At 40.3% G+C, this 16,528-nt stretch overlaps 1 protein-coding gene across 22 annotated transcripts in view; it reads right to left on the bottom strand.

The window, feature by feature from the left end:
* The window catches only part of Hs3st5 (heparan sulfate-glucosamine 3-sulfotransferase 5), a 287,277-nt gene that overhangs the window by 190,910 nt on the left and 79,839 nt on the right, over positions 1 to 16,528 (bottom strand). Inside the window, exons 1-3 of one of the 22 annotated variants that reach the window (XM_087207904.1) lie at positions 9,821 to 11,312; positions 8,490 to 8,638; positions 5,328 to 5,392 (exon numbers count right to left, since the gene is read on the bottom strand). The exons of 20 other annotated variants lie outside the window; for them this stretch is intronic. The gene's annotated coding sequence lies outside the window, so the exon portion shown is untranslated. Of the gene's footprint in view, positions 1 to 5,327; positions 8,020 to 8,489; positions 8,639 to 9,820; positions 11,313 to 16,528 lie in introns of those variants that run through there. One more of the 22 variants, XM_087207903.1, reaches the window with a different exon arrangement.

Here is a 16,528-nt window from a genome sequence, read left to right as displayed (position 1 = left end):
AAGTGCCATGACAAGATCCAGGAAGTGCAGACGTAAAATATTCACCAAAAAAGTGAGCTAAAATTTGAACTTCTCAGAAAGACATACATGACTATGGTATTTAAATTGGCTCTCCTCTTGTCATTCTCCACTTTGCCATCCTATTTAATCTCCTGATAATACAAGATACATGTTTGATGTCTTTATCACTATACCATGAGAGCCATCACGTAGGCTTCATCAGCGCCAGGTTCAGGTTCAGTGCATGGCCTTTAACTTCACAGATCCTATAGCTACTGGCTACCTGTGGTTGCTTAGCACTTGAAATATGAGTATTCCAGGCTGAGATACACTGGATCTCACTGGATTTTTAAGACTTTGTGAAAAAATGTTAAAAACTTAATAATATTACCAATTTCATATTGAAATAATGATATTTTAGATTTGATTAAATATTTTATTAAATTTAATTCTATCTTTTTCTTTTACTTTTTCTAAATGTGACTACTAGACAATTTTAAATTCCATATGTCATTCACAATATATTTCTTTTTTTTTTATTGGTACATTGTAGGTATACAACACAATTACATTTCTCATTGGGAACTGTACCTTTACATAATGCATCTTGGTTCTTATTTTTTCCCCATTCCTAGCCCTCCCCCCACTCCCTCCACCCTTCCCTATTTACAAAGACTTTATTTCCATTTTTTCTACTTCTCATCATTTTTCCTTTCCCTTCTTTCCTTTCCCCTGCCCCTACCACTACTCCTAGCCTTTGGACCTTTTCTTCCTATTTTACATTTTCGATTATTCATTCTAATCATTGGTACATTTTAGGTATACAATATAATGACATTCATCATTGGAAATTTGCACCTTTACATAATCTCTCTTGGTTCTTATTTTTCACCTTTGCCCAGCCTTCCCTTCAACCCGTCCATTCCTCCCTGTTTACAAAGATTGTGTTCCTATTTTTCCATTTTCTCATATTAATCCCATTCCCTTCTATCCTTGCCCCTAGCCCTCCCACTTCCTTCCCCTTTGCCCCTTTTCTTCCTATTTCACATTACCTATTATACATTTTAGTCCTTATGTATACTTTCAGTTTCTCACACCAGAGAAACTATTTGGTATTTATACATGTGTGTCCTATTTATTTCACTTAAGAGTATTGCCTCAATGTGCATCCACTTAGCTATAAGTGTCTCTAATTTCTCATTTTTTATGGCTGAGTAGTACTCCATTTTATAAAAATAACCACAATTTCTTTATCCAGTCTCCAGTTGATGGGCATTTGGGCTGTTTCCAGGTTTTAGCTATCACAAACTATGCTGCTATGAACATGGGTGCACATATGTCACTATGGTATGATTCTTTTAATTCTTTGGGGAAGATCCCCAGCAGCGGAATAGCGGGTCAAATATTTCTTTTAAATAGAAACTGTGTAAAGAACTAAACATTATCCTTTAAAACAACAGTGAATGGAGTCCTTGAGTTTGATTCCCGGTAGAAAAAAAGAAGAAAAAGAAAGAAAAGAAAAGAAAGGAAAAGAAAAGAAAAAACAGTGAATGAATGGATGGATAGATGGATGAAAGGTCCCTGAGGTTACAGCTGACATTACCAAGAGGAATACTAACTTTTGATATGGTGATACAGAAAAAAAACCCTCAATAATTATGGTAGATTTTAGTAATATCCCAACTTTTTATCTTTGCCAGTATCTGCTATGTGTCAGTATCTGTTGCTATTGGTTTGTCCCAATAAGGAGGTGAAATGTCTTTTGCTTCTTCTTGTTTTGGGGTAGGAATTGACTACAAAATCTGTTGGGTCAATGACACATAGTGGACATGGTGTGTGAGAGGTGTGAGGAGTGTTTATACTGATGAATTAACCCTGCACTGCACTCGCTGGTGCCGTGAGAACCTGCCCAGGTTGGCTGACTTGCCCAAGGAGGAGAGAGCCATGTCGAGCAGCATTAAACTGCACCACCAGACCTCCTTTACAGGAGGACACCAGCTAAGATCTGCCATCCTCACAGGCCCCCAGACCCAGGTACTACTGTGTGCTACACAGATTTTGTGGCTGCTTGCTATTCTGCCTTTATTCAAAATACCTATCTGCAATGGAAGTAGAATCTTTGGACCTGAGCTTCCCTTCTTTAGAGTGATAAGTAGCACTGGAGCCCTTACAGGTGTACTTTGAAATCCCCGTTTCTGACTTCCTGGAAAAAATATCCTTGGCCATGATGACAAATGTGAGGAGTAGGAAAGATACTCTGACAGGAGTTTGACAAATTTATCCCAAAAGTATCACTCTCTGATTATTATGCTTTTTTTTTTTGCAACAGTGCATAAAATGCAAATGGAATTGAAGAGCATAGCATGATTTTTATTTTTCCAAGAAAGTACTGGTTTATTGAAAATGTCCTCTTTCTAAATGTTCCCACATTTTTTTACTGCTGGGCAAAATCTGTCAAAATGTGTGGTTAGTGAGTGCTCTTGGCTTTGTCTTCTTAACACTGATTGCTGGTGTCACAGGGCATCGCCTGCTCTGTCCCTAACATCTCCTGGGAAGGTCCTCTTGCTCTCTGGTTGACTCCTTGGGCATTTGTGTTGCTGCATAAGAACAGAGAGGATGAGAACAACTGGAGCTATGGTCAGAGAAGTAGGAGAGTAGGAGAACAGTGCCCTTCTGTAGGAGAGAGAAAAGCTCCAAGCAGTTATGGAGGAGATGTTTGTGAGGCTGTAAGTGAGGTGACCCAGAAAAAGTGAGGCTGTAGGAGAGACACATGGAAAAGGAGAGTTTTGACAAATGTTCATGTGGATTTTGCTGTCTGAATTCTCTCTACAATAAGTTGAAAACTTTAAGTAGAAAATGGAGTTAATTTAAATATTACTATTTTAACAATGCCACCTCCCCAAGCTGGCTTGTATATATCACAGCTTTACAGCACAGAGCTCCTCTGCCCTCATCGGTTTTGTTTTCCAGCGCCTCAGTTATCCACACTCAATTGCAATCTGAAAATGTTAAGTAGAAAGACTCAGAGGTAAACAATTCATGTTTTAAACTGCATGCTGCTCTGACGATAAAATGTCAGAGATAAAATTTCCTCCTATCTCACTCTGTCCCCCTCCAAGAGGTGAACTATCCCATCTTTCAGTGTAGCCATGCTAGGGCGGTCTGTGCTGCCCGCCTGTCTGTCAGAGAAACTGCCCTGGTAATGAGATCGACTTTCACAGAACAGCAGTGCTTGTGTTTAAGTTATTTTTTTTTTAGTTCATAATGGCCATAAAGTTCAAGAGCTGAGACACCAGGCATACAACATGGAGAAACAGATTAACTTTGTTACCAGGAAACAATGCTTATATACTAGGGCATATAAGAAAATTCTAGTTTATTAAGCATTCAGTACTACCTGTGGTTTCAGCCATTCATTGGGATTATCAAAGTGTATCTTCCCCAGATAAAGCTGATGACAGTAATAATTTTGTACAAAAAGTCTAATATGAAACAGATTCATTAGACAGTGAATAGAATGGAGAGAACTTGGGACCCCAAGGTTATTCTTCACCCGTATCACTTACTAGGTGCATAACTGGACAATTAACTATTCCAAGAGTCACTGTCTTCATTTATATCATGCAGAAAATAATAGATTCCATAAGTTAGTCTCAGGGTTATATAAGGTCGTGAATGTTAAAAAGTATCTAGCACATTTCTTAGACCTAGATATTAGCTGAACTGTTGCAGCAAGGCATTTTCCTTTTGAAAATCTAAGGTGTGGCCTGTAATTGCTGTTGAACGATAAACCAAAACTGTGCTCCAAAGTCAGTAGCTACAGTCTACTGCTTCAGGAGTTGCTAACTGACAAATGAAACCTCTATTTCCCATATAGGTATTTTTGTGAGAAGCAAAAGAAACTCTGCTTACCAGCCACAATTGATAAGGAACTTCTCAAATTGTAGAGAATTCAAATGCTGGGAATTTCAACAAATAAAGTGACCACTTATTGGAACTTTCAGTTAAAACTCTGAAAGATTATATGTATCTCCTTTATTATCTTATGTTTACTTCAAAGGTAAGACTATGATGGTACATCCATGATAAAAAATATGCAGTGTTTTAATCCATTTCCATATGTAAGTTTCAACAGAAAACTGTGAAAACCTGTGGTGTTACTGCATAGGAACTGACAATGTCCTGTTAGGATTCAGTTCTCACTTGTGACACACCAGTGATTGTAAGGTGGCAGCTAGGTTTCAGATTCTGTTTAATGTAGGTGAGCGAAAGGAAAAGCATTGCTAATTCCATATGTACAGTCTTCCATTCTAATGCTAAACTGATAGCTAATGCTGTAGAGGTAGCATCTTACCTAAGGGTGACCAGAATGAACACAGGAAAAAATTAGATTAAAAGATAAATACACTGGACCCTTGACTTAGGAACTCAATTTGTTCTTGAGGGCTGGCTGTAAGTCAAATTGGTCAATTGAAGGCTCAGGCTCCTCTACACAGCCTTCAAAGTCTCTCTCCTGTACACAGGTAGATCTCAGTATCTTTAGAAGACATTAGCCCAGGATTTCACACTAACCTCACATAGGAAAAGATGCTGTAATGTTCCTTTCAGAACTCTCTAAGCATTAAATCTGTATCTGAGATCATCTGGAAGCACAAGAGGCCAGCATTCTGGTCGTAACTCAAGACTTTGTTCTCAGTTAAAACTAAAATTCCCAGTCTTAACCCAAGTTGTTCATAAGTCAGGCCAGTTGTAACTCGAAGATCCACTGATGCTTTTTTAAATTGGAAAACACCAAGATAGCATCACACTTCTGTATAAAATGAGGTTAGAGATATAGGATAGTAATGGGGGTCCTCATCGACAGCTACAACACAGAGATGGATTAGAAAACCTGTCAGGTTTTTTATGTATTGTGAATAATGCTTAGCATTAAATGGTAAACCTGGACCATCAACAATAATGTGTTGGGATGCAGCCCGCCTGTGAGGAGAGATAGGCCCTCTGAAGCTCCACAGGTAGAACGAATACATGACAACAGGATGGCTGAGCAGTCACAAGCTGTGAGGACAGACGCAGTCCAGCAGACACTGAAGCACAATTTCAGCGGACATTGTGGAGAGCCGCGGACTGCGGGAAAAGAGAAAGCCTGGCAGACGCTCTGACACAGCGATCAGGGACAGCACAGTGACCGCACTTTCAAGGCAAAATACCAAGCAAACCTGCTATGAAGAGCAGAGCTGCAGTGTCCTGGGCTGTGAGCACGCCAGCACAAGCCACAGACAGGCAAGATGCTCGTGAGGCACATGTGGGGAGGGAGCACCACGCACCTGTGCTGTGCAGGCCTGATTAGTTCCACCACAGCCAAACAGCCTGGAAAATACCACACTGCATTCTGAAATAAAAGTAGAAGATTTTGTAGAAAAGACCAAGGAAAGGTATTTCAGCCCAGTCTCCAACTGCGAAGAAATTGAAGCTTACATGACAGTGGTTCGCATCTCCAGGGCTCTTCTGAGGGCAACTTTGCACAAACTGGCCTGGCCTAGAAAACAGTAGCTGCGACCCACTGTGCAGTAGTCTACACACATGCTGCTTGATAAATGGGTGGAATCAGATGCTCTGTCAATAAAATGTCTTTATCCAGCATTGGTTATTTCCATGATTACTTCCAAAAGAAAGCATGTCATAGAGCAATATTCTGTGAACTAAATTAACGGGGGAAATGCTGAAAACCTACAAGCACGGCTGAGCCCCTGGACTTCTGTAGCCTCTCAGACACTATCTCTGCCTAAGTCACAGCGTTTCTGCAAAAGTGATGATAGATAACAGATCTGATTTATAATCCATCAAGCACACTACACACATATTTCAAGTCTTCAAGTATAATCAAGAGAGGTTCAACAACAGTGTTCAAAGCAGACTTACTACAGTTGGCTTTTCTACTCATCTCGGCTTTGAGAGACAATAATACAGTTTTTCAGCTACCACTCAGGTTAAGGCAAATGAAACAGTGGTTGTTAGGGAGCATTTACAGGGCAATGTTCCCATTAAAGGAGCAAAAGGACACGATCGCTCTTCCTCTTGTTGTCTTCTCAGTAGTCCTGGGAGCCCATCTTCCTACTCTCTGGAGAGCAATGCTACATAATTTTAGGGGAAAACCATTTGATTAGGCCTAGTTCTCCTGCCTATAGGCCAGCTATGGCATTCTGAGAAGTAATTCCATTTTGGCCTCCAGTCACAATGGAGACCTCAAAGATCCCGTGATGCTGTGATGCTCCAGGGCAAGATCACACCTTCAGGAGACACCCTGGGAGGAACCAAATCTTCATCTGCATAGTTCCTCATTGTTCTTGGATTTCCGCTGCCCCATGAAGGGCCCGATGGTCAACTGGGACATATTTGTCCTTACATAGCTCCCATACATGTAAATTTATGCGGCAGACATTTATTGGAAGAATGAAGAGTCATAGTGACTACTTTGTCCCCTGAAACCTCACTGGATCAACACATGTCCAAAATGGAATTATGTTTCAGAATGCCATAGCTGGCCTATAGACAGGAGAACTAGGGCTAATCAAATGTTTTTTCCCTAAAATTATGTAGCATTGCTCCCCACACTACTCAAAGTCAGGTTTTAAGTTGCCTGGTTCAGACTCTACGTAGCTTCTGAAAAGAAGGCTCAGTGGTGTCTACCAGCTAAGATTCACTGAAAATGATGTGGGCCTTTGTTCTGCTCTGCCCACATCCCAAGGAGCACTCTCAAAGAGAAAAGATTTCTCTGTCAAACTGTCACTTTACATAGACAAAACAAATGGACAAAAGTACTCAACAACAACTTCAAATGAAAAGTTAAACTAGCCTTTATTCTTCCACCACACCTTGTTTCATTTACTACAATAATGGGAGAAAGGATTATAGGAGTAGATTAAACAAAAACTGCTTTTCTAATGTGATTTTCTCCTTCCTATAGTTTGTATGTTCCTTTCTTAATTTTGTTTCCTCATCATCATAGTGGATTTGGTAATTCACTCCACTGTGGGTGACTGTTTGCATCTTTGGAATATCCTCCTGTGGTTACTGAAGTATCTTCTCCCATTACCCTACTGCACCATGGTAGTTCTTCAGCTTTCAGGAGTTTAATGGAAGGGGGCCCAGCAAAGAGTCCTCCGTAATCTTGTACACATACGAGCCATTCAGCAAGGAAAGTCAGCCAAACGGCCACCAGAATATTGGGCTGTTTTTGCTTGTTTCTTGCTGATAAAAACCCCAAAACTGTAAACCTTAATAAGAAGTAAAGGAGATAAGTAAAGAATGAGAGATATACTTCAAAAAAGGAGAAAATGAATGGATTTGGAGTTTGAGTCTAGTCCAAGAAACCTGAGTAGTTGGAGAGATGTGACTTAGAAGAAAGCACCAGAGTTTCTATAATCAGCTTGAAATTTACAAATTTGGTGATTCCAAAGTATCAGGGCATATTTCTTACAAATAGAAAGGACCTACCATCTCACTTTTAAAAGCCTACTGGTTAAAAACAAATTTAAAAACTCCCCAGTGTTAAATTCTGTTTTCTAGTCATTATTTAGTTTTCCCAGAGCTATTGAACATTGCTACATCTCATCTTACCCTGCTTGCCTGCCTTTCAATTCCCCTCCCTCTTTCTTTCTCTCTCTCTCTCTTCTCTCTCTCTCTCTCTCTCTCTCTCAAACAAGGTCTTGTTCTGCAGTCCATGTTGGCCTTGAACTCACTATGTAGCCTAGGCTGGCCTTGAACTTGCAGGAATCCTCCTGTCTCAGCCTTCCCGAGTACTGGCATTATAGGCACCCATCACCACTTTCAGTTCATCTTAGCATTTCTATTCTTAATTTAAATTTTTTCCTGTTTAGTATACCGGTAACTCAGTTTATGTAAGTGTGAATAACACTGAGCAGAGATATGATCATTAATATATTATTTGTTTTTATAGTAACACAAAGATTACTTTTCTAGCTGAATTAAAAAGCCTAAATGTGATATATTAATAAATAATAAAATATTCTCTTTAGTCTCTACCATAGGTGGCAGTCCTTTTTGGAACTAATTCTATAGTGCATTACTGAAAATAGAAGAGCAACGAATCTGTGTTTGGAGTACACGACTATGAAGCATCACTATAAAAATTATGCAACTTTCAATAAGAAGCAAGCAAGGAAGTTCTGCCTGCTTTTTAAAATGCGCCCAGTCCACAGTTCATGCACCTAGGAGGTAGTCTGAGAAAAGGCTGCAGGGCCAGCAGATGTGTCTATGCTTCTCCCATCGTCTCACGGGCGCTTCCTGGATGATTGCTGCCGGGCTGGCACGGCAGCCTCAGAATGATAATCACATGCGGAACCAGATAGGACTTTTCTAGAGCTCACAGACTAATGATTCACACGATGTATAATTTCAAGACAGAGACAAACTTTTGGGAAAATAAAATTGCAGTATTTGAAACACACTAATATGGCGCTCCTCACCTCCCGGCTCCCACTGCAACCAGAACCTCCAGTGCCAGAGCCCACGGGGACCCGCTCCGCCCTCTGTTCCCCTCGCTCCTCACAGGTGCTCCCGACTTCCCGAGCCCTGGCACAATTCTCCAGAGGATTTGTGTTCAGGGAGTTCCATGCTGCAGAAGTTAAAACAAAGATGCCTAATATAACAATAAATCAGTATGAATCTAAAATATTTATGTATCCTTACCTACTTTCATGCTTTTTGATCACATAATTTTCAGAGGTGAGATAATATTATCTATATAAGTCCCTTTTGATAAAATTATGATATAAATATTATTCATTTTTAATACTGAATTTTAAGGAATTTACTGAATGCTTTTCAAAAAACATTTCATAGAGATAAGTCATTTGTATAGACCAAATATATTATAATAAAATGAGATAAAATTAAATTGAATACAATTCTTTGAGAGCTAACAGTAAGTTTGATATATTTTCAAACTTTACATTTTCATTGATTATGATATGAAGGAAATAAAATTAGTAGAGAAAGAGAAAAATTTACTGAGTATGTGAGCATAATAAACTTCATCCTAAAGGAAGAGGCATTTTTTTCTTCTTTGCATAGAAGTTTGGCTCTTGGTTAATTTAAGTGTTAATTTTCAACCTATAAAATATAACTCTATTCTCAGGTTTGAGGAAGATTACTGGAAGTATAGACACACTACACTTGCTTAGCATCTTTGTCACTGGAATTCGCTGGTAGATTCACTCTTCTGTTAAGAACTCTACTTGCTTACTCATAGCTCAAAGTTAGATGTTTAGCAGGCTGAGGAAGAAACTGCTCTAAATGGAGCAGGAAATGGGATGAATGTTTATGAAACAATTACAATCAGTAAAATAATCTGAAACATGAAAAAAAAAGAGTCTATGAACAGGAATTTTCAGCACTAAGATCTAAGTTCTAAGAAATGCTTCCATGACATTTCTGATTCCACTCAATTAGCACTGGAAGAGAGCTATGGAAACAGGGATAAATTCTTGAAACAATGAAAAAGCAATGTATAAAAGTAATGTAGATAATTTTGGTTGCTGCAAAAAACATTACATATGGGAATAATTTTAAAAGTGCACACGCAGCAATGAAGCACTTCTTTCAACTAAAATCTTATTCAGATGCATTATGTCAAACAGTCAAAGGAGGGCTCACTCCCTTTAATGTGGGAGGTACGGGGTTGGGGCTCCCGACCCTGGGGTACCTCTGGAGAGCTTGGAGGTGCTGTGGTGCAAATGGCAAGACCACCTAAAATGCTGGGAAGTTCCTAACGGCAAGCACTTGAGGGCAGGGGTACCTTTGTGTTGTTGCTTCTTTGCTTTATTTTCCTCCTTCTCCTCCCTAGAAGTATCTCCCTTCATTTACTTCCTTCTTGTCTGGTAGTTGGGCCTCACTGGCTTAATTCAGTCAGCACATCTCAACTTCAGGTCACCTACTTCGTTCAGGGTTGAACACAGAGGCCAACCTGCGGACCAGAACTATAAGAATCAATTCCAAGTTGTCTGTATCTGAAAATACCCAGTTCCAGGACCTGCTGACTGTTACACTGTGACGACAGAGGAGGTTCAAACCACAAGCATTATCCCAAGCTAGCCTGATTACCCAGCTACACGGCAAGCAATTTCCTTTATGCTTCAAGCCAGCTTTTAACTGGGTTTTCAATTGTAAAAGGAAAGCCCTGAAACTGATACCAGTTGTAACCCAGAACCTAGAAGAGGACCTCGGACATAGCAGATAATTCAGTGTTTCTTCCCTAACAGAAGAAAGAGCCATGGATTCCAGTCCCCTGCTCAGCCCTAAATGTCAATGCATTTAACTAGGTCTTATTTTCACAAAGAAAGAAACTGTAAATCAAGGGTCAGTTTCATCTCAGATCCATTCTGCTCTGACACCTCAAGTCTCTCCTGCCTCCACCAATTATTGCCCAGTGTTTGCCTCTCTGCCAACCTGCAGAGGTTTGGGAGCTGATGCATCGATTTGATTCTGCACAAGTTTACCCCAGTGAGGTAGCCCTGCTCTTCCTTCGCTGACTGCCAGTGTGGGAAACTGCAGAGGACCCGGGCAGGAGCTGAGCAGGTGGCTTCATGGGGGGACAGTGTGGCATCGCTGTGTAAGTTCCTCCAGCATCTCTTAAGGGAGAGGAATGCAAGTTCTGCATGGCTGCAGGAGAAAACTGGGTTGAGGAAGACGGAGGGAGTATCTAGAATTCTTAAGCAGATTTTTAAGAGGATTATGAGTCTCTGTGGAGAATGTGTTTTTAAAATGGAAAGGAATGCTTTCTTTTGAAAAACTGTAATCTACCTATAAAGGCACTGTAGTTTAAGGCTGACCCTGTCTAAGGTTTCTGTGAAATCATGGCCGTCTTTGGACTTAGGACAGAACGGGAGTAGAAGCTCTTTTCTGGTCCGTTTCCATGGTTGGGCTGGTTCTTTCTCAAAATCACAGTCTGGGGTGGCACTCTTCAATAGAAATGCAATGCAAGTTAGCCACACATGAAATTCATTGAGATATTTTGTATCTGTTCTGAAACTAAGTGTTCAAATCTGAAATTACAGCACACTTAAAATATTTAACAGCCACTGGTACTCTGTATCAGTCAACAAAAATCTTGAGAATAATTGCTTCCTCCTAGGTTTTGTTTTCAATTCATTAAGTTTATTGGTACATTTTAGGTATACAATATAACATTCATCATTGGGGATTTGTACCTTTACATAATATATCTTGGTTCTTATTTTTACCCCATTCCTCTGCCCTCCCTTCCATCCCTCCAACCCTCCCTATTTACAAAGACTTTATTTCCGTTTTTTCCTTTTCTAATATTTATTCCTTTCCCCCACCCCTCTCATTTCCCCTTCTCCTTTGGGCCTTATCTTCCTATTTCACATTATCTACCTTGTTGGTGGGAGTGCAGACTGGTGCAACCACTATGGAAATCAACATGGAGATACCTCAAAAATCTAAGATTAGAGGTCCTATTTGATCCAGCTATTCCCCCCGGGTATCTTCCCAAAAGAATTAAAAGAATCATACCACAGCAACATATGCACACTCATGTTCATACCAGCACAGTTTGTGATAGTTAAAACTTGGAAACAGCCCAATTTCCCATCAACTGGTGACTGGATAAAGAAGACATATTTTTTTTTAATATAAAATGGAGTACTACTCAGCCATAAAGAAAGAGAAACTAGAGACATTTATAGCTAAATGGATGCGCATTGAGGCCATACTCTCAAGTAAAATAAATAGGACACACATGTGTAAATACTGAATAGATTCTCTGCTGTGAGAAACTGAAAGTGTAAATAAGAAATCCTTTAGTTCTTATCTGAAGAGCTAACATACCTCTGAAGGGATGCAAGGTTAATATGGCTGAACCCAGGGGAAGAGGGAAGGAGTGATAGCAAAGAAGAATGAAGGAGACTGTGAGCCTGCCAGGACCTGTAAACCAGGTCTCAACATTTAGATATGACACTAAATGCAATGAGAAGCCACCAAAAATGTTTCAAAGGGAGTGAGGAGATTCCATTAGTGTGGCCAGTCTACTTGGCTTCTGAATACATATGGAATGTGTAGTGAGATATTTCAGATATTATTTTTCTCCCTCTAATTCCTCTTTTCCCTTCCCTCCATTTAAGCAGAGCGTGGATGCCCCTTTCATTCCCTCAGGAAAACAATATGGAAGGTGAAAAAAGGTGCCCTCTGCCTCCTTTGCTCTAAAAGCGCCTTAGGGCCATTTGGTGATCACATGCAATCAGTAATGCTGAGAATGTGGAAGTGTAGGAGCAGAAATGAAAACAAGAACAGCAGCGCTCCAGACAGCGTCGAGAGACTGTGAAGAGGAGGAAAGGGAAGAGACAAAATAGAGGAGAGAAGATTTGAAGGGTCTGATCACTGCTTCTTGAACAGCAGGTCCTCTTTGAATGGTTACCTGAAGGAGGCAGCACCCCAAAGGGAGTAGTTTCATGCCACAATGAGGTGGCCAGGACCACAGGCAGCCCAAGGAGCACGGACCCAGTGCATCCAGGGCAAGGCAGGGCCTGAAGAAGGTGCCCCTGGGTGCAGATGCCGATGGCCGTGAGCATGGGTCATGGACCGGGTGCACCTGTTTCTGTGCCACTTGATCCCCTTCACCAAAGCACCTGGCGTGGGTGTGAACGTGTTCAGCTGTCTGGGCACTGCGGCAGGCTCAGCAGGGTTTCACCACGGCAGCTGGCATGGGTTACGAAAAATGGTTTGATCTCACTGGACACTCAGTGTTGGCTGGATTCACTTCAGTAGGTGTTCTAGAAAGGGGAACAGAGTCCACTGAAGCGGCTACTGCATGTCAGGTGAAACAGTGTAAGTCTCCACAGAAGGGCAGCAGCCTTTCCAGAGAAAGAAGGATGTGGTGCCCAGCTTTGCTCAGGAGGCGGAGATGGCAGTATTTGTTGGATGGAGGATGTGAGCCAAAGAAAGAGAGGACTCAGAGAATATTCCAAATTTTGACCCAAGAAGCAGGAAAAAATTTGAAAAACAGCTGTACTTAGAAGGCACTTAGCAAACAGTAGGTACTATTCTAAACTCTTACAGATAACCCATTTAACCCATGTGATAAGCCTATGCTACAGGTACTATTATTTTCAGTCTCATTTTACAGAAGAGGATACAGAGATTCAGAGAGTCCAAGTAATTTGTCCAAAGGTGAAGGTAGAAAGAGCAGAGTTAGGATTCTTAACCCAGACATTTTGGGTTTAGCATCTCGAGCACACAAGCTGTGATAAGAAATATAGTAAATACATAAAAAATTATTACAGTTGGGCCAGGAATTTAGCTCAGTGGTTCTGCCGCCTGCCCTGAGAACACAAGGACCCGAGTTTGATCCCTGGTACCAAAAAAAAAAAAAAAAAATTACAGTAAAAGACACATTGCCATGGATCCTCTTCAAAATGCTCCCCCTTGCTTTGAGGACATTTATCCCATCATTATTGCCACTTTCTGAAGCAGTGCTGGAAGTCCTCTTCTGTAGCTTCAGTTGTGCTATAGTGGCTGCCTAAATGTACTGTGGCAATTCAAAGCATTTACCTTTCATGGTTATTTTGATTTGGGGCAAAAGCCAGAGTCACATAGTGCCAGATGCAGTAGACAAGAAGGGCACCGAGTTACGTTTTTATGAGCCCGCCTTTCTGCTTGACAGTACTTGGCAGCAGCATTCCCCATATTTTTTATCACACCTTGTAAAGACACTCACGAAAGAGGACTTCCAGAACTGCTTCAGATGGTGGCAAGATGACAGGATGAGAGTGTTTGAGCAAGGCAGAACACTGAGAGGAGAATGATGGCAATGTGTCTTTTACTGTAATACTTTTTTAGACATTCACCACATATTCCTGTGAATGATCTTGACAGCACTACTCTTATAAGATAACAGGCTAAACAAAGTCAGGCATTGATTAAAATTGACAGGAAAGTTATAGGAATATCCTGCTTAACATAATGCTATATTTTTGTTATCAAAGTCCTGGACAGTTAACAGCTTCTGCCCATATTCTGTGCCTGTTTCATCCATTTATTTGTACATGTCCTAGAGATGAGTCTCTTTCAAGCAGACTACAGGGACCACAAGTCCAAATACAAATGTTCTTGAATCTGTGCTCTGGTAAATTTAGCACCTGAGTCGATAAAGGCTGAGGCTGCCACACCATCTTTCCTTCCTCGCAAGTAAGAGACAGTGTTGCCTGCCTTCCTTCACTCATGCGTTCTTGTGGAGAGTCACTTTGAACCTGTGTTCAGGGATTGAAGATTCGGCTTCCAGTTCACTTCGTAAAGGCTCAGAATTCTGCCAGGAGTCTGTGTCCCTACCAGTGTTTACAGAAATTTGAATTTAAATGGAGATGGAAAGAAAATACCAGCTGCACATGAACAGCAGCACCACACAGATGTGGGCAACAGCTGCTGAAGAAACCTGCACTGTTGGCCCAGTGCTGCTCTGACAGGTTGAGCAGGAGGGCGTTGGGGCAGGAAGGAGACGGCGAGGCATCCACAGCCCTGGTCTTGGGCTGCAGGGTCTGTCTGTAGACTGCAGACCAGCAAACCTGGGCAGAGCCCCTCAGCAGTGCCGGGCTCCTCGCTCTCGCTGTCAGGCCTGGCTGGTAGGCAGTGTCCCCCAGTTAGAAACTGCTGTCTGCTCCAACCTCTTGCTTATGCTTCTAGCTGCCTGGAGGCCTTGGTTTGGATCTTCTCGGCTCTGATTTGTTCTACTCATGTTGTTTACTATTTGATAAGAATCTTGTTTCTACCTGCATTACCTGGTCCAGATTCAGGTTATTTCAAATCACACAGACAATAAAGCAAATACAGATAAGGCTTGAAGCACAGATGAAGCAGAAACAAATATCTACTGGGAGGCTTTGGACAAGGAGCTTCATCACTGTGGCTCAGACTCAGTCTCGTCTGCCTCACTGCGTAACCCACAAGTGGGGCTGCCCCCCAGTGTCTGGCTGCTAGAACTGTTAAATACCAACTATTAATATTGTTGTTTTATCAATGCAAACCTTCACATTAGCTTGTTTCTCTAGATTCTCAATACTTTTTTTTTTTCTGAGACAGGGTCTCATTACATAGTTCAGGCAGCCCAGGAAATCCTCCTGCCTCAGTCTCCTGAGTGCTGCAATTACAGGTGTGCACCACCTCGCCCAGCCTCTCAATACTTTTTAAAGACTACAGACTATCATGTTATGGACCAGTTAGCCATCAGTTCTAGGTAACATGGGAATTACTTCCTGTAGCCAGTAAAAACATGGGCAATTAATCATTTCACAAAGGATTTTGGGAAGGAGAAATGGCCTTCCCATCAATCATTACTTCTGTATACTAGATTTAATCACTATTTATAGAATTCTTTTAATGCTCATGTGGCATCATTGTAACCTTGACTTCTATTAAAATATGTAATACTTCTCTTCCTGGGCTGAAAATATATGAGTAGTACATTTCATTAGTGTTTTGTGTCTCCACACCTCACTGTGCTTTACACGTGGCACAATTCAATTAAAATCTTTTTTTTTTTTAATTGCAGTGATGGAGATTGAACCCAGAGCCTCTTATGTGGTGGGCAAGTGCTCTACCACTGAGCTCCATCCACCCCTAGCCATTTTTAGGTAAACAAGATGACCTGCATACCATTCCCAGGGTAAATGGGCTCTCTTTGAAGTTCAGCTGTTCAATACTTGTTAAATACCAATACAATACCTCAATGTAGTCATTTTTTATTTATTGGAAATTATATCGATAGTACTTCTAGATACTTTTGATAGAATTCCCTAAAAACATATATAGATATAGATACAGAACAAATATCTACATATATTTGAAGATATATATATATATATATAAGAATGATTTAGAAAATCAATCTACAATACACAGACTTCTCTACACATCTTACAAAGCAAGCTAATATCATAACTCTTTAACAAAAAGAGCCATAAAATTCTATTAGTAAATTGTTTTAATTTTAAATGGAATTAGTTTGATAGCACTTATACCAGTGTCGTGTGATGGTAAAGTTCCAAAATAAGGTGCAAGTTAAACTGTTTTATTGCACATTATTATGTATGTTTACCATACATTAGGACAAGTCTAATTAGCAATCCAAAATGCCATTTATATGTAAATGACAGTTCATGTAACAAAAATAAAATTTATTGAAATGTATTTTTATACATTGATTACTTCAATTTCAAAGTGTTTTTCTCAGTAAATAGGAAACTGCAGAACTGAGCATTAGGCTGCAAACTTTGTATCAGCTATTGGAATATATCAGACTGTATATAACTTCAATGAACAGCACAAGAATAAAGCTTTAGGAATGCTTTAAAAATTGTGAAATTAATCTTTAGCACATATCTTCCCCAGGGACAAACATTATAATTACTGTGTAAAAATTATGAAATTACTAAAATTCTTTTGTTGTATTTATCTATAAGAAATATCCCTAAGATAATTTTAATTTTTAGAATTT

The sequence above is a fragment of the Heterocephalus glaber genome, unplaced genomic scaffold (assembly GCF_053883595.1).
Source record: "Heterocephalus glaber isolate CG9 unplaced genomic scaffold, H.glaber_assembly_v1.0 deba00000896, whole genome shotgun sequence".
NCBI lineage: Eukaryota > Metazoa > Chordata > Mammalia > Rodentia > Bathyergidae > Heterocephalus > Heterocephalus glaber.
This window is presented reverse-complemented; position numbering and strand designations above follow the sequence as displayed.